The sequence below is a fragment of the Lissotriton helveticus genome, chromosome 11 (assembly GCF_964261635.1).
Source record: "Lissotriton helveticus chromosome 11, aLisHel1.1, whole genome shotgun sequence".
NCBI lineage: Eukaryota > Metazoa > Chordata > Amphibia > Caudata > Salamandridae > Lissotriton > Lissotriton helveticus.
In genome coordinates, this window is record NC_136072.1 from 584,013,998 (window position 1) to 584,033,355 (window position 19,358).

The window sequence follows — 19,358 nt, forward strand, 5'->3', positions numbered from 1 at the left end:
TGACCCTGTTAGCACCACACATTACGCTGAAACGATGTTCCATCCTCAATCCAGCCACATTGCTGCCTCTTCCAGAAAACGACCCTAATACAATTTCGCTACACGACTGCGTAACCCTCACTGACGAGCAGACTAAAAGTAGAGTTGATCTCCGAGACACTGCCTTCCCAGAACCAGACGGGGAACTATGGGTAGACGGCTCATGCCTCAAGCTCCCTGATTAAGTTTAGAGAAACAAAGGTCCTAAGCGTATACAAAATAATAGACAAATGTTATATAGACCACAATAGGCTACTATATATTTCTATTCCTTGTCCAGCCGGACAGGGAATTTTTATTACTCAGATAAAGAGAATCCTATTTCAAATACATTTGTACAACAACTATTCATTGTAGTAGAGCACACTCCTGTGCAGTACCGTGGAAAACTGAAATAGAGGATAGGAGAGAGAAAAGGGTGTTTCAGGCAAAGGAAAAGAGCAGACAGGGTACTGTTTTGAGTCAGAAGTTAACAGTATCTCCTGAAGTAGTACATACAAATACAGATATACATTAATTTCACTGTATGTCTACTCAAAAGGAGTCGATGTTTCGATCCCGTGCTCGAATTATAGAGGGATCATCTTCAGGACTTAATAAATTGTTTTGCCTGGATTAAAGATTAAATAGGCCTGTTGGGGAGAAAACAGGGAACAGGGAAAACAAATGGAGAGTTGTCAATTTAAATGACTCAGGAGAGCGGTCAGCTTTACCCATCTGCAACATTATATAGTTCAGAATCGCAGTGAGTGAACTGTGCTGGTGATCGTGAAAATAACGTGTTCATAATATGGTTGGTGAGCATTTGCGATAACACACACATTGTCCTCGGAATCGCAGTGATATTGATGTGCTTACGGGGCTGGCCTTAGTTTGGTGTTTTGAGTGCAGTGACGGTGACTACAGATTTTGCTCATTCCTCTGTGCTTGTGGTGAGGAGGGCAAGGTGCACTTAGATTTGTATGGAGGGGAAGTGGGTCTGGATTATGATGGAGTCCTAAATTCGGTCCCTTGCTAGCGTTGGAGACACAGGGGAAGTGCCTACCTCTTTTGCGAGGTGGGCGAGAAAAATCTTCACTGCAGAGGCGCGGGGATGCCAACGTCATGGGGGCTTCCCTTTTCAATGCAGGCGGGTGCTAGTTCAGCGTGGCTGTAATTGGGGAGTATAAAGTAATGTTTTATTCTCCGGTTTTGCATGGCGGTATAAGCACAAGTTGCCGGGATTTGGACATACCTTGGGCTCGATGCTTGCGAGCAGGCAAGGCGCTTCACGTGGGTTCGGAGTGGGCTAGTGCCCTCCGTGGTTTCAGGCAATCGATGGGGCCATGAATCGGTACAATAGTAATCTAAAGTTCGGGAATGAGAAGTAGTTAAGTAGTTAAGGGGTGCAATTGGGTGCGAAAAGTATTCCGGAGTTGTTACCTACCCTTTTGTTCAAAAGGTTGTGTAAACCTTAAAGATGCTTTCGGGGTGAGTTACATTTTAATGGAGGGGCGGCTCAATGGCCGTACCCGGGATGCGGGATGCGGTCGGGTAAATAAGCGATCCGCTGGAAGGGAATGGAACGGAAAATTAGCCCTCTGTTCCGTGTGGAATCGTTATTAGGGGCCGATGGTGCGGGAACTTACCGAAGCCTGGATGATGCCGGGGGCTGCAATGATTCTTCTGTCAGCACGCTGGATTGAGATGGGCGGGCATGTTGTTATTGGATCACGGATCGAGGTCACGTGATCGGGGTGGACAACCTATCTGGCTTCAACCCAAAAGGCGGGCGCCATCTTGGAGTGGCCTATTTGTCGGTTTCGGAAGTTTTAATTTTGAAAAAGGGGACAGTCCCGGTTGGGAAGGCATGGTGGAATTTAACAAATAAGTTTCATTTATAGACTCTGGTGGGAAAGTGCCGGAAGATGGGCATATTCCTGGGGGCTTATAGAGGCCCGTAAGGAAGGGCCAATGACACGGGAGTGCTGAAAAGTGAGATCCGATTGTGAGGACATATGTGAATTTGGACCGTGAGACTTTCCTTTGATAGGTGTGAGGGATGTATTCCGATGGGAAAGCGCAGGTGACACAACATAACTGCATGATTACATTAAGAAAAAACTGTTATTTCGAGCTTCCTGATATATTGCTTCACAGGACAAGTTTTATATTCATGGTAATTGTTCTGTTAGAGGAGTGTTGTCCAATCCTCGCTTCTGTTGAGTCCCGTCTGAATGGTGTTGAACTGAATTATGGACTTGAGTTCCTCACGATTCAAAAGTTGGCTCAAGTTTCCTCCTCTTTGTGGTAGCTTCACTGTCTTTAAAATTGTCCATTTGAGGTCATCCGCGGTGTGTTTGAATTCAGCAAAATGTTCAACCAGAGGAGCATTTGGGGTCCCGCACCTAATGCGACTCCTATGTTGGCATATTCGTGTTTTTGCCTTTTGGGTGGTTTGACCCACATACATTTTGGGACATGGACCAAGAAATGCATAAATTACGTTACTGCTATTACAGTTGGTGAAGCTTTTCATGTCAACAGTTATGTTATTGTGGCTAAAGTTACGAGCTTCAATTGTGAATTCACATACATTACATTGCCCACACTTAGCATGCCCTAGAATTGGTGGAAGGCCCCTGATGGCACTACCTCAGCAGCGTATGCCGTGACCACAGCTCAAACTGTCCTAGAAACTGCCCGCATTGCCCAACGATCTGCCTAAGCAGCTGAGCTCATTGCCCTTACACGAGCATGCATTGTAGCGGCTGGCACGACAGTCAACATATACACCGATAGCCAGTACGCCTTTGGGGTAGTTCATCATTTCGGCCTCCTTTGGAGGGAAAGAGGGTTCCTGACGTCACACGGTACACCCATCTTACACGGAGACCTAGTCTCCGCATTGACAGAAGCTGTCCTCCTCCCCAAGCAGCTAGCAGTAATTAAGTGTCAGGCTCATAAGAAGGTGACCGATCTCATTGGGCAGAGAAATGCACTAGCAGACATTACTGCCCGAACCACAGCACAAGACAGAACCACGACACGCATGTATGTGACCAGGTCACAAGCAGAACACTGGACTGACGCTAGGGCGACTGTAAGGGACATACAGACGACAGGCACACAGAGCGAACTGACTGAATGGGCACGGGTGGGACTGAAAGATGAGGAAGGTTGCTGGAGGACAAAAGACGGTGACAAATGGCTGTTACCAGACGCCTATCTGATCCCCATATTGACCATGGCACACTTACCCGCACACATAGGATCCGCCCCATGACCGAACTAATCACGAGGGTATGGCAAAACGGCAAGATTGCAGACTCAGCAAGACGTTTAGTACAGCAATGCATGGTGTGCTTGCAACACAACCCAGGGAAGGGGACAGCAGTACCACGGAGAAGGTTTGGGATCCCTGATCAGCCCTTTGAAATCCTCCAAATAGATTATATACAATTAGAAAAGTGCCATGGTCTCAAATACGTCTTAGTCATTGTGTGCACTTTCAGCAAATGGGTGGAAGCATACCCCACTCGTGACAATACCGCCACAGCTACTGCTAAGGTGTTGCTAAAGGAATTCTTCCCTAGATACGGCCTTTGTCGAATTTTATGGAGCGACAATGGCCCCCATTTCGTAGCGGAAGTGATTCAAAACATTCTGAAGGGCTTAGGGGTGAAGTAAAAGTTCCACGCCATCTTTCACCCCCAATCAGCGGGCCTGGTGGAACGACACAATGCCACACTAAAGTTTAAAGTGGCAAAGATAGTCGACACAACAGGGCTGAAATGGCCCGACGCACTCCCACTGGCATTGCTATCGATGCGTTCCACCCCAACCAAGCACAGACTGACCCCATAGGAAGTAGTCTTTGGCAGGCCTATGAACATTTGGGCGGCACCGAAACCAACCACCATTAATGATGTCCCGGACATATTAATGTCTGATTATCTGTACAAGTTAATGAATGAATGAACGCTTATCCACCAACAGGTGCTGCATGCCATTCCGGACGTGCCCAGGGGCCCAGGACATGATATCAGACCTGGGGATTTCGTCTTGATCAGAAATTTCCAGAGGTCGAAGAGTCTGGAACCCAGGTGGACGGGCCCCTGGCAAGTCCTCATCACCACCCGAACTGCCCTTCGAGTGGAAGGAAAGAAAAATTGGCTGCATGCCCACCACTGTCGGAAGATCTCACCAACCCTGACAACCAGCAAGGAAGTGGACGTCCAAGAAGAGCTCCTGACCAAAGATCGACCAGCCTTAAACTGCTACCCACAGACAGAGACTCTAGAACTGGCAGAGTATCCCGACCCTACTGTACTATCCAAGAAAGGGTACAACCTGAGGTCGACAAACGGAGGGCGTCTCGACACGCAGACCACTAACTAAGTCAAAAGTCTCAGATCGGTAGCCAAACACGACATAGGCTACCAGGAGATACGCTAGATGAAGTATGTGGTCCTGTGAGTCATCGAGCCCTTGAAAATGATGGAAGATCCCGGACGACCGAAGAACCGCTACAACGACGCCAAGACTGCCAAAATTCACACAGTAAAGACAATCGCACTCATAGCAGTATCTCTCACCAGCCTCTTGCTAATGGTCGCAATCTGGATCATCGAAGAGAGTGCTCCTGCTTATCGAACATTGATGCCTACTGTGCAACCCACCACTGGAAAAGAACACTATCTGGTATCACTGTCACCACGCCTCCGAGAACGACGTAGAGATTTCTGGAATACCTCTTTCGTCCAACTGTTGCACCAGCACAATCTTGTTGCAAATGCTACGAACTGTTGGGTCTGTGGGCTGCTACCACATGCCACTGAACATTCCATTCCTTTCATCCCTTCACCTTTCTCTCTTCATGGGTCCTGCCTTGCTTGGTTAATGCTCCTACAAGAAAGCTACAAAGACAATGCCACATCCGATGGCACAATAAAACAATTCTATAACGAATTCTGGCTGAACAAAACTGGAAGAACGGCTGTTCCCTTTTGTCCTCTCACTTCAAATGCGACCTTCCCAATGAACATTCCTGCAAAAGAACGAGTGGAAATGCAAGTGTTCAATGATCCAGCCAGACCCACCTTCTCCTTTCTAAAGAAAAGAACAGCTGCAACCACAACTGTGGCCCTATCTGTGGTGAATGTCTCAGGTATTGTCTGCATCAAAGGCCATGGGATGAAAATCGTGGGCCACAGTACTTGTCACATCACCAGGACTCTACACACTGCCGACCCCCCTTCATTTGTTGCATCACCCAATATGTACTTCATCTGTGGTACTAAAGCCTACACCTGGCTCCCAAAAAGCTGGGGGGGCACTAGCTACATTGCCTTTGTTCTGCCTCCAACCTACACTGCACCTGCTGGACATCACTGAGAAAAGCAGTCCGGAGACACAGACCAAGCGGATTCTACTGCATCCCAGTTTCTTGATGCAGTTAAAGGCCTTGTTCCACTTTGGGGTCTGATGGCAAACAGCCAGGGGCCATTCAACACCTGTCTCAAGCTGTAGAGTCAGCTTTAAACGTAACAGCTGGCATCCTCACCAACAACACTGCCGAGCTTCAAGCGGTCCGCCTGATGACTTTGCAAAACCGTCTTGTTTTAGACGTGGTACTAGCAGACCGTGGAGAAGCATGCCGCATCATCGGTGCCAGCTGTTGTACCTTTGTCCCTGACAGCTCGCCTTCTGTCTATAAGGCGATCGAACATCTGCACAGACTGGCATCGGAGATCCATCAAGAACAAGAGACTTGGACACTTGAAAGCTGGTTTTGGGGCATATTAAAAGAATGGGGGTGGAAAATATTGATGATCCTCTTGGTTCCGATTTTTATAATATGTGGCTGCTGTTTGGGGATACACTGCATACCAACCTTGTGTTCTCTATGTTTGAACTCTTTGTGCCCTAAGACTGTAGATTCTCGCATAGAACGAATTAATGTAATACATGACACAGAGATACAGAACATTATGGGGATCGAAATAGATTAGCAAGATGTCTTGGGAATGTTCAAAGGGAGGACTGTTAAATCGCAGTTTACAAACGTGAACATCACCGGCGCCATCTTGCCTAACAAGAGCCACTGTCCGCACGTAAAACGGCATCCATTTTAGGTGCCACAGCCATCTCGCGCTTTGCAAGTCACCCACGATTCACCCTGACCTCGCAACCATCCCCGGTGCCCTGATTCAGCATGACCAAATGCACTAAGGTCATAAAACCTTGTCCTCGTGACAAGACCCTGGAGCCACTTCCCGCCCTAAACACGTTTGTCCTTTCAACCTCCACACTCGAGCAGGCCCTTCTGATAACCCGCAACTGCACCTGGCCACTCGATCCAGTCCCAGGCTGTAAACCAAGCCCTGCGGACGTAGTTTATTACCCCCACACAGCAGGACTTGTTGCAGGAACAGAAATGCTTGATCTTATCACTTGCATAAACCTTAGATATGACTGATCACACACATTTACAGATCCTGTAGGAATGTCCAGCTGTGAGATATCAATCACTAATTAAGACCCGGGTGGGGGACGACAAACTGTTGGGACTCTGTGAGAACCTGCTGGGGGCGGGAATTCCTAGGATGTTTGACCACCAATAAAGTTACTGTAAATTGTATAAAAAGGATAGCAGCGGAGAAGTTGTTAGAACACCTCCTGAAGACATCCCTTGTATCAGACCTGACATGTTCTCCTCTAGAGCAATAAACTTGTTTTTGCTTTCCAGTTCCCAGCGCCTGCCTCTTTATTTTGGTAACTATCGATATTGGAAATTAGAGGCATCTTGTGCCAAGCAGCCTGGGTATTCGTTAGAGATTGGCTGTTTTTCCACAACCTGGTCCACCTTAAGTAAGTGCTTCAAGCCATCAACAGGCAGGTCTGACTATCAAGGCAAGTAAGTGCCAGATAGAGCAAGGGCCTGTAGAGTACTTGGGCTACCAAGTTGGTGGAAGCCATTCACATCATTTCCAACCCAGAATCCAGACAATTTTCGTCAGAGACGCTGCTAAGACACAAACCCAGTTCGGTGCCTTTCTTGGCCTGACTGGGAACTATTGAAGGTTTGTGAAGGGGTATGGTGCCGTAGTGGCACCGCTAACAGAGTTAACTTTGAAAAAGCAGCCACAGAAAGTAATATGGACTGATCTATGTCAAAAGGCCTTTGACACCCTTATGGAAGCTATGTAAACATCACCTATCCTGGAGGCATTTGCCTTTAGCCAGGAGTTAGTTGTCCAAACTGATGCTTCAGAACATATGATTGGGGAGTACTGTCACAGCTGGAGGATGACCAGGGTCAAGAACAACCAATTGCCTTTATCAGTAGGCGGCTCCGCCCCAGAGAGCAGCGTTGGAGTGTAAATGAAAGGGAAGCCTTTGCTGTGGTTTGGACCCTGAAGAAGCTAAGACCTTATCCATTTGGGTAACTGTTAAGCTGGTCCATCTCTCTACAGGGTACGGACTTTACAGTGGAATACAGATCTGAGACTCACCATGTCAGTGCAGATGCTCTTTCAGGTTCTTCCACTTAGATGATGAGAACCATCAGGAAAAAGGTTAGTTACTCAACACCTTTCATCTAGGAGTGGGGGCAGGTAAGGAAATGCCTCTTTTTGCATGTTCACCCCCACAAGTTTGGAATGATTCGGCACTGAGGTCTTCTAACCAGACCTCAGAGCCAGTGTTCAAACCATTACAAAGTATATCTCAAATTGGCTATTCCCAATTGCAAGGACTGACTTACTTATAACTCCTTAGTATATGGTAACCAGGCAATCTAGGACATGTAAGGCAGAGTGTCCACCCAGGGCTGCAGCACCTTTGTGCCACCCTGTGTGTGACAAAGTACACAGTGGCTCTCAACCTGTCACTGCAGACTGGAAGGGTAGTAGTAACACTGCTAATTCAACTTTGCCTTTTAAACTAATGACAAAGCCTCTACTTCCTTAACAATATATTTAAGTCTCCCCTAAGGAAGGCCAAACGAGTCCTAAGGCAGAGAGCTGTATATTATTAAGTAGTGCATGTATTTTTATGTATGTCTTAACAGCAGCATTTCTTAATTGCCGTTTTACTGTCCAAAGGCTAGTAACCCCATTGGCTCACACACGGTTACCGGCTGACTCCCCGCCTGGTTAACTTATGAATGGGACTACCTAGCTGGGTTCTGAAAGGTATCAAAATATTCATGGCATTAGGCCCGACCTGATGGGCAGGACAAATGTATTGCCACTATTAAAGAAATGCAACTTTTAGAAAATTCCCACGCTGTGTCCCATTTGTCCAGTGGCCTTTCACAGGCCCACATCTTCATGTCCAGCAACAGAACTCACCTGGACCAACCACTGGACCAACCACTCCATCATCCACTTCACCATCACAGGATGACCGTGCACCCCCACAAACCCCCTCAACACTTCTTGCCACAACTGGAACAAAGTGACACAGACCCAATAGATGGACACCCTGAACACCACCCAGCCTGACACAGCAACAAACCTAGAACAAGCACTTCTTATTTGAACACTTGGATCACCAACGCCGCTGACGGAGTTGCCCCCATCAAACTAACCAAAACCCGCAGATCCACCAAACAAGCCAGCTGGGACACATCAGAGCTCAATACAATGAAACGCAGTTGAAAACAATTGGAGAGAGGATGGCGCTCCATCAGAGACGCTAAAGACCGCTTCAAGTCAGCCCTCAACGACTTAATGAAACGAAAAAGGACGCCCTTGCAGTCCACATCGAGGAAAGCATCAACCACACCAAGGAACTCTTCACCATGGTCGCAGAGTTCTCTTCCCTCACATCCATCTAGGACATGATCCCTCCCTCACAGGAACTCTGCAGTGCTCTAGTAAATCACTTCCACAACAAGATATGCACCATCTACAGGAACTTCAAGCCCTAATCCGCTGACCTACTTAGCCTCCTCTCTCCAACGGAAGCCTCCCCCGACCAACATCTCACCACATGGCATCAGCTCACCAAACCGGACACCACAGCCATCATGAACTCTATCCTCTCTGGAGCACCGACTGCCCCCTGCCCCCACCACCTCTTCAACCTAGGAAGCAACAACTGACTCACCACCATCCTCAATGAATCCATCACCACAGCCACCTTCCGTGATGCATGGAAGCCCGCAGAACTCAGACCCCTTCTCAAGAAACCGTCCACCAACCATGAGCAAACTCAAGAACTACTACACCATCTCGCTGTTCCCTTTTCCTGCCAAAGTCCTGGAGAAGGCCATCATTTGGCAGCTCACTGAACACCTGGCAGGAAAAAACCTGCTTGATGCCTCCCAATCCTGTTTCCACACCAACCAAAGCACCAAGGCTACTCTGAGCGCCACCACAGACGACATCCGCACCCTAGTTAACAGGATAGAATTGGCAGCCCTGATCCTTCTTGACCTCTCCGAAGCCGTCGACGCCGTATCCCACCACACACTCCTCAAGAGATTGTACCAGATTGGGATCAAGGGAGGCACTCTCAGATGGATTGCATCATTCCTCATGAGACGAACACAGAGAATTGGCCTACCTCCCTTCACCTTGGAACCCACTAGCACCTTCAGTGGCATCCCTCAAGGTTCATCCCTCAACCCTCCCTCTTCAACACCTAAATGATGCATCTAGCCGACATTGTCTGAGCCGTAATCTCAACATCATATCCTGTGCCGACGATACCCAATTCATCCTCTCACTCTCAGCAGATTCCACCACCACCAAAACCAACTTCCACAACTGCATGAAGAACATTGTAGACTGGATGAAGGGCAACTGTCTTAAACTCAACACTGACAAGACTGAAGTGCTGATCTTTGGCAATCACACCTCCCTCTGGAATGACACCTTGTGGCCCGATGAACTCGGACGAATTCCCACACCACAAAACCACACATGCAACCTAGCCATCGTCCTGGACAGGGAAACTAACTATGAACACACAAGATCAATACAGTCTCCTCCTCCTGCTTCTACACTCTCCACATGCTCAGAAGAATCTTCAAATGGCTTCCCATCAGCACGAGAAATGCAGTCATGCAGGCCTTGATCACCAGCTGGCTGAACTAAGGCAACACACTGTACGTAGGAACCACCACCAAATTCATGAGAAGGCTGCAGATGATACAGAACTCAGCGACCAGACCTGACCAAACTGACACATATCATCAATACCTGAGGAACCTCAACTGGCTCCCCGTCCAGACAGGTACCAATTCAAGCTACTGACACATGCTTACAAAGCCTTCAGCAACCAAGGACCAGCATAAACGGACCACCACCTGTACTTCCACCAGCCTTCCAGACACCTTCACTCTGCCTCCCTCGCCCGTGCACAGACTCCACGTATCTGCCACAGCAGGTGCCGCTTCTTCTCCCACTTCTCCTCCAAGTCCTGGAACGCCCTCCGCATCAGAACATTACCCTCGTTGTCGGACTTCAAGAAAAGACTCAAGACCTGACTGTTTGACAAATCCCAGCAACCCAGTGCTTGGATATCCTCACGTGTCATTAGCCACACTTTTTTTTTTTTGTCCTCATTTGCCATTACCTCCGTTTGGGAAGATACCAACCACCTAGCGAGTCCTTCCCTAGAGACCTCTCAGAAGTCCCCTCAACCGATTGCCTGGACTCGAGCATGTAATGGGTGGGAGATTGAACCCAACAGAATACGAGGCAGTCAAGTGACTCCATCTAGGTGCATTACCACCAGTAGGACCAATGTCGAAACGAGGCTATGTCCAGTCCAGGGAGTATTATCGGCATAATCATAGGACCCGGGAAAAAAAAAAAAAAAAAAAAAAAAAAAAACCCCGGATACTATCTCCAATCGATGAGCAGTTCCCAAAATGTCAAATTACGCCTACTGCCTGATCTATTAAGGTCTGATTTAGATGTTTCATATAATGATGTAAGCCATGCAGAGTGCAAAGGAGCAGCTTTCTCCAACCATTGTATACATATTTGCCTTCTAGCCAGCAAGATAGCATAGAAAAGAAATGACCTTGCTTTCCCTGTGATGTTGATGTCCAAACCAAAAATGATAAGTGGTAGTGTGATTGAGAGTAGTGTATTCATAATGGAATTTAAAGTATCCTCGACTTCTGACCAAAACCGCCTTATATCAGGGCATTCGAAAAACATATGTACATCTGATACTGCTGTTGCATTACATTTATTGCATTTTTTATCCGGAAGAAATTTGGAAAGTTTAAGTGGCGTAATGTATGCACGATGTACAGTAAAAAGGTGGTTTCTTCTTAACCACGAGGGTTTAACAATCTTATACAAAAGTGAAAAGGAGGTTTGCCACGTCTCCTCATTGTGAACACCCATTACTGCCCCCCACAATTGGTCTGGGAGAGAGAATTCTCCGTCAATTTCTTCAAGCAGTTGCCAGTACCAAAATGCTACCTCTCTTTTCCCAATTGGTTTCTCCACTAGTTGTTGCTCTAAGGGGCTTACTTTCCCCAGATTATTGTCTTTTTTTCCCTGGGCCCTTATCCAGCTATCCAGCTGCATATATTTAAATCTAGGCAGTCTGGGGCCGACTTGGTCTTTTAGCTCGTCCCATGTGATTAGAAATCCATCGTTTACTAGCTGTCCCCATCTTATAATCCCTGCTTGTTCAAGTACAACTGACAGACTATCTCTCATGTATAGTGGGAGCCCGGGAGAATCCCAGATTGGGGCAAAGTTAGAGTAGTATGATAGCCCAAGTTTCTTCCTTATACTGAGCCATGTCTTACACAATGATTGGAGAATTTTAAGTTTGATTTTTTTGAAGAATTTCTGACTGGCAAATTTGGACATGAATCCGTCTAATGGTAAATTTGCTCCGATTAACATGGCTTTGTACATTGATCCATTCAAGAGGTTTGTTGGGGTTTTTAAAAGCATCCTCGAATGTGTCATTTGAAATGCCCACGCATAGTACATTAGGTCAGGCAGAGCCAGACCGCCTTTCTCCCTTTTCCTCCTGAGCTTCTTCCAAGCAATTCTTGTTGACTTATAATTCCAAAGAAAGGAGTTGATTTCTTGCTGACTTTTTTCTATTGCCTTGGGGTCAAAAGCCAAAGGGATAGTACTAAATATAAAAGTGTATTTGGGGAGGATGCACATTTTGACTAAATTTGCTCGACCTAATATCGAGAGTGGTAAGTGTGTCCAAGTTTTCAGCAGCTTTTTAGTCTCTTTATAGATTCTGTCGAGATTGGTTTGACAAATGTTGCCCACCTCCTGGGTAACTCGGATTCCTAGGTACCTCATAGATGGTGAAACATTAATACCCAGGTGTTGTTCTGGAATGTTCCAAGTCATGATTTCCGTCTTGCTCGAGTTGATATCATATCCAGAGATAAGCCCAAATTCTTTTGCTCGCTGAATGACTGTGGGTAATGCGTTTTTTGGATCAGATGTTATGATCAGGATGTCGTCAGCGTATAGTGCAACCCGTCTCTCCCACTCCCCAAAACGAAATGATGGAATGTTCGCTTCTGCTCGCAAAACCTGAGCAAATGGCTCGATATATAAGTTAAAAAGGAGTGGGGAGAGCGGGCAGCCCTGTCTGGTGCCTCTGGTGATTTGAAATGCCTCAGTCAAGATGCCGTTAACCAAGAGCTTGGCTGAAGGAGCACTATATAGCTGAGATATTGCTTTACAAAATCTATTTCCAAAGTTGAATTTTGTAAGAACATCTTCTAAATAAAGCCAGTTAACCCGATCAAACGCCTTGGTTGCGTCTAGTGTGAGCGTGGCCAGGGGTAGGGAGAAGGCGGATGCGATGTCGATGGCACCTATCAAATCATGTGTTAGTTCTGAAAGTTGTCTCCCTTTAATGAAGCCCTTTTGGTCTTGATGTATTAGGCTCGGTATTACCCTACTCAGTCTGGTTGTTAGTATAGTGGTAAAAATGTTGTAGTCATTGTTGAGGAGGGATATGGGTCGATAAGATCCGCAGTCTCTAGGCGATTTGCCTGGTTTGGGGATAAGGACAATTGTCGCCTCCTCCCATGATTTCGGTATTGGGTGTCCCTCTATTAAGATGTCATTGAATAAACCACACAGAACCGGGGTTATAGCTTTTTCCATAGCTCTATATACCTCACCTGGGAGACCGTCTGGGCCTGCCGCCTTTCCATTTTTGGAACGCCGTATTGCTGTCCTCACCTCTTCTTCTGTAATGTCGGTCTCTAGAGCTTTACTCTGTGACATTGAAAGGGCAGGTAACAGAATTTCTTTGAGCCAATTTTCCCTCGCCCCCGGATTGTTAGGGAGATCTTCTTTGTAGATTAGTTCAAAGAAATCATGAAAGGCATTGCCAATATCTGAATTAGATGTTCTTATTGTTGCTTCTCCCTCTACTTGGATCTCTTTGATATATTTAAGGGCTTTGTCTGATTTTATTTTCCAAGCCAAAACTTTACCGGCTGTCTCACCGAATTCGAAGTGTGATATCTTACTTGCTTCCCATCTTTTGTTAAGCCTTTCTTGTAGGATCCCCTCTAATTGTGTCTTCTTTTCAGCTAAGCTCGCCTGTTCTTGTGGAGTTGCCAAGCGCTTATCGGTGTTTAGTTCTATTAATCTCATTTCCTGCTCCAAATTAGCTATTTTCTCTCTGTATATTTTTCGCCTGTACGAGGCTCTGTTAGTGATCTGACCTCTCAAGTAGGCTTTAAACGTTTCCCAGACCATCGCTATGGTTGAGGAGCCCAGGTTTAAGTCAAAAAAGGTTAAAGACTCTTGTACTAAGAACTTGACCTCCTCCTCCTCAAGCAGGAGTGTGCGATCAAAAGACCACATTGTAGATGTGGTTTTAGTATCTGATTTCATAGAAAAATATAATGCGGAATGGTCTGAGAGGTGTGAAGGGAGGTAATCTATTGTTAACAGGGTGTCTTTTAGTGAGTAACTAAAAAAAGCATAGTCAATTCTTGACTTATGTTTAAACCGACCATTTCGAAAGGACACCCCCATTTTATTACCCTTTTTTTCTCTCCACAGGTCTGCCAAGCCAAGATGTTTCATTATTGTGATCAGAGTTTGCCTTGATTTAGGTGAGCTAGAAATTTTATATCTTGTAGATTTATCTAATTTGGTGTTTAGTACGATATTGAAATCACCCATCCAGATCACTGGGTCCTGCATTACTGTCAAGTGATTCCTTACTGCGTCTAGATGCGACGGATCGTCTACGTTAGGACCATAGTAGCCCACCAGGGTGCGAATTTGGCCTTCTAGCGAGACTCTGACTATCAGCCATCTCCCTGAGTAGTCTTCTTTGTATTCTAGAATTTGGGCTTTGGCTGATTTCTTAAAGATAATGATTACCCCCCTGGTATTTGCGTTGTGATCTGTAGTGCAAAAATTGTCAATCCATTTATATTTCTTTAATATCTGTTCGGCTTCTGACTTAATTAGATGTGACTCCTGAAGGACAATTATCTGTGCCTGAGAGTCCCTTAAGTATTGAAAGATGCGCTCCCTTCTCCCCTTGACCCGTAACCCGTTAACGTTCCAAGATAAATAATGTTGCGATGTCATCTTGTTATTTCTCTGACGCCCTCATCTTTCATCTTATGTAATGATTTGTTTATTTTTGTTCCAGTCAATGCTACACTTAAGATTATGGAGGTCAAATTTAAGTCAAAAGGAGACTCTAGAGTACGGTTTAGTTTTGGCTTATAAGGACTTTTTATGTTATCACCCCCTCTGCCCCCCCACCCCTCCACCCCCCTAGGAAACCCCCCCCTACTTACTGTGGCCTGATGACTTGCCACCTTTACGCCCATTGCAGCTTACTCTTGTTCCCTCAGCTGCAGATGCCTTATTTAATCTGAGGCTGTTATCCACCCGTATAGGGGTTAGCTACTCCTTAGTTTATCCCTTTCTGTTTTTCTTTTCCCTTTTTTTTTCCTCTTTCCCTTCTTTCCATTCCTATGAAAAAACCTTTCTAAGATGTTTTAAATCCTAGTCTAGATTTGGGGAAAAAATAAATAAATAAAAAAATAAAAAAATAACGTTTATTTAATTGATTTCAGTGTTTTTTTTTCTTTTTCTCTTCCTTTTCCCTTCCCTTCCTTCTCTCCCCCTTTCTGTTTGTATATTTACCTTTCCCCTGCTTTAAATCTTTTTCCTTCTTCTTTTTTTTTTTCTTCCCTTTATTTATTTTGTTCTGTTTCCTTTTATCGTATTATATATATAATTTTATATATATTTTCCTTTTTCTATGATAATTTGTTCAAGATGTTGATTCTATATTTGTATGTATATATTTGTATGCTTTTAGTATGTTTGGTCAATAAGGGTTTTTTTTTTTTGTTTTTTTTTTTCCCTTTCCTCCCTTCTCCCTTCCATCTCCTCCTTCCCCTTTTCCTTCTTTCCCTTTTTTTTTTCTCCTTCTTTCCACCCTCTTTCTTCTCCCTCTCCCTCCTTTCTTTTTTTTATTCTTTTTTCCTTCTCTTTCCTTCTCCTTCCCTTTTAATTCAATTCCCCTTCATACTATTTTTGTTTATTTTTTTCCTTTTTTCTTCCCTTTTTTTTTTTTTAGTGACCTACTGTCTGGACTGTTTTAGATTTTAGCCTTCTTATACTAGGTTATAGTAGGTTATACTAGGCTATTTTGCTATTTTGCTTTCTGAGCCTGCACATGATCTTCTATATTTTGCAACAGGTCATCTGCATCCTGTGTAGAGCGAATGTTATGCATTTTGTTGTTGTACATGATTTTTAAAAATGCAGGAAATCTCATCTGAACGTTAGCGCCCAATGATCTAAACTTTTCCATGCGCTGACCTAACTCCCACTGTCTGTCAAGTGTAGTTTTGGAAAGGTCTGAGCGGATCTCAAAAGGGAAATCAGGACCCTGTATGGTTTTGGCCTTTAGCGCAAGGTTTAGAACCCTTTCTTTTAGCGCGTATGTTAGAAAGTTAACTAGTATTTTCCGAGGTTTACTTCTAGCGGGGTTCAGGCGAAATGGGTCTCGATGTATCCGCTGTATATCTTTTTCAAGGGACTCAGCGGACTCTTCCAATTTAAGAGATTCCCTCAATAAATTAACTATGAAACTCTTGAGGTCACTCCCCTCTCTCCCCTCCGGGATCTTCAAAATTCGGATATTGTTCCGTCTGGAATAATTTTCCAACACCTCAATTCGATCCCGCATACTCTCTCCGTCCTTCTGGAGAGTGTTGATTTTTGCTCTTGCTGATTCAAGGTTGGTGGCCATCGCTCCCACGGAGCGTTCTAGTGTCTCTGTTCTTTCATACAGGCTGTCCACTTTTTTCTCTAAGATATCGCAGGATGCTCTTATATCTTCCTGATTGGCTTTAGAGACTGTGAAGTCGTGCCTAATTTCTTGTCTCATTGCTGTGATCGATCCCACCAGCGCCTCAAGGGTGCTGCTCACTCCAGGTTCTACCTGCCAATTACCCAATTCTAGCTCTTCGTGGAGGGTGGGTGATTCCCTAACAAAACTTGTTCTCGGAAGGGACTCCGCTGCGTCCTCTACGAGTAACGTTGATTCAGGGGCTTGTGTGATAGTTTCTAACAAATCCGGAGATGGTATCTCAGAGTCAGTTTGAGTAAGTTCTCCTCCTGCCCCCCTGGTAGCCTTTGGTTTATCTTGTAGATTAACTTGCTCTACGGACGTAGCCATGTCTTGTGAGATTTGCAAGATCTGGGGTATGGGCTTGAAAAATGACCGCAGCGAAGGAGTTAAGGCTTTAAGGTCTGTTACGGGTTTGTTTTTTCGTTGCCTTGTCTGCTTAATATTTCTTGCAGTTTTGCTTGATCCAGAAATTCTTGGTTCCACCACTCCTGCTTTCTGTCTCAGATCCTGCTCCTTTGCTGTTCCCTCCACCACATTGCACTCTGGGAGTTGTAGTTTGTGTGCTTTCCCTGCTTTGGCCCCTCTGTAGCCAGCCCTGGCTTTGCTTCTTGTGATGCGATGCTGTGACAGTACCCCTCTAGCTGACTCCCATACCCCCTCAGAGCTAACTGCGCTGCTTTCCAGTTTAGATTTTAATGACTCCAGGTGAGAGCCTCTTACTGCTTCTTTACAGCTTACCTCGGCGTTTAACTCTGAAAGCAGGTGTCCCGCTGACAGCGAGCGTCGGAGCCCTCTCTCCCGACCACCACCTGTAGAGAGTCCTCTCAGGCCCCCTCTAACTGCGGCCGTCCGGCCGCGTCGAAGCTCCACGGCTGCCCGCCTCCAGGTCGGGTGAGGGGCGGGTGCCTGGGAGACAGCAATGCTCGGCATACACATTCGCCGATACCTGGACCTTCAGTCTTCAAGATCCTGCTTCCCGATCACTTTTTACCGGCCGCGTGCAGGTCAGATCAGAAAAGAGATAAAAGCTTCATACGGGTAAAGGCATCAGCTTCTCTCTGCAGCGAGGTTCTGAGAGCGCTGCCTGGTGCGTGCGGTCCGCTCTAGCCAGCGGCCGCCATGTTTCCCAGTCGTGATTAGCCACACTTTACAAGTGCTGGTTGATTGACTGATTGAAGGTAGAGTGCAGTGGCACAGAGTAGTGGCGTAGAGTGCATTGGTGTAGAGCACAGTAGCATAGAGGTCAATGTTACAGAGTAGAGAGGCATAGAGTGGAGTAGCGTACAGTGGAGGGTGGGGGTGCAGAGTAAAGTGGAATGGCCTAGAAAGGAGGGGGTGTAGAGTGCAGTTAGTGGAGAGTGTGGTGGTGAATAGTAGAGTGGGGTAGAGTCCTCTGACATGGAGTAAAGTGGCACAGAGTAGAGTGAAGTGGCATAGAGTGCAGTATTGCACAGTAGATCAGAGTGGTGTAGAGTGTAGTGGCTTACAGTGAATTGGCATAGCGTACATTGGCGTAGAGTGCAGTAGAGTGGCATAGAGTAGAGTGTAGTGGCATAGAGTGCAGTGGTGCAGAGTAGTAGTTTTGTACAGTATAGTGGTGTAGAGTAGAGTTGTGTAGAGTGTATTGGTGTAAGGTGCAGGGGCGTGCAGTGGTGCAGAGTAAAGTGACATAGAGGGCAGTGGTGTAGAGTAGTGTGGCGTAGAATGCAGTGCCGTAGAGTTGCATAGTAGAGTATAGTGGTGTACAGAGGGCGTTGTGAAGAGTAGATTGGCATAGAGTGCAGTGGTTTACAGAGTATTGGTTTTACGTAAAGTGGTGTAGAGTGCATTTGCATTGAGTGCAGGGGTTTAGAGTAGAGTGGGGTAGAGTGCAGTGGCCAATATTACAGTGGTGCAGAGTAGAGCAGAGTGATGTAAAGTGGTGCAGTGTAGAGTGAGGTTCCATAGAGTGCAGTGGCATAGTGTGGAGTGGTGCAGAGTGGGGTGGCACAGAATGGAGTAGCAAAGAGTGGTGTAGAATAGAGTGGCTTGGAGTGGCACTGGGTAGATTGCAGTGGCATAGAGTGGAATGGCGTAGATTGGACAGGCGCAGAGTGGAGAAGAGTCCAGTGGCGTAGAGTAGATTGTTTCAGAGTAGAGCGCAGTGGTGTAGAGGGTAGTGGCATAGAGTGCTGTGTCATAGAGTGCAGTGTTGTAGAGTAGATTAGAGTAGCATAGAGTTGATTGGCGTAGCATGCAGTGGCGTAGAGTGGAGTGATAGGGCCCGATTCACAGAACTAACTTAAGACAAAATCCTAAACTTACTACTTTTGGTATTCAGAGAAGGCATTTAGTAGTAGTAAAGTTAGGATTTTGTCTTAAGTCTGTCTTAAGTTTGTCTTAAGTCTGTCTTAAGTCTGTCTTAAGTATGTCCTAAGTTTGTCTTTAGGATATTGCCTTAAGTTAGTTCTGTGAATCGGGCCCATGGAGAATAGAGTGGCATAGAGTGTAATAGTATGCAGTGCCTTTGTGTAAAGTGCAGTAAAGTGGAATAGAGTACAGCAGTACAGTACAAAGTAGAGTGCAGGGGCATAGAGTGCAGTGGTGCAGAGAAGAGTAGTATAGAGTTCAGTTGCAGAGATGCAGTGCTGCAAAGTAGAGTGGCATAGAGTGCATTCGTTTTGAGTAAAGTGGTGTAGAGCGCATTGGCATACAGTGAATTGGCGTAGAATGGAGTGGTACAGAGTAGAGTGGAGTGGTGCAGGATAGAGTGTAGTGTTGCAGAGTGCATAGGCATATGGTGGTGTGGAGTAGTGTTGTGCAGAGTGGAATGCAGTAGCATAGAGTCAGTGGCAGAGAGTGCAGTGTAGCAGAGTAGACTGTCAGACTGTGCAGTGGTGTATAGTAGAGTACCGTAGAGTGCATTGGCATAAAGTGCAGTGGTGTAGACTAGTTCAGAGTAGAGTAAATAGAGAGCAGTGGTTTAGCGTACA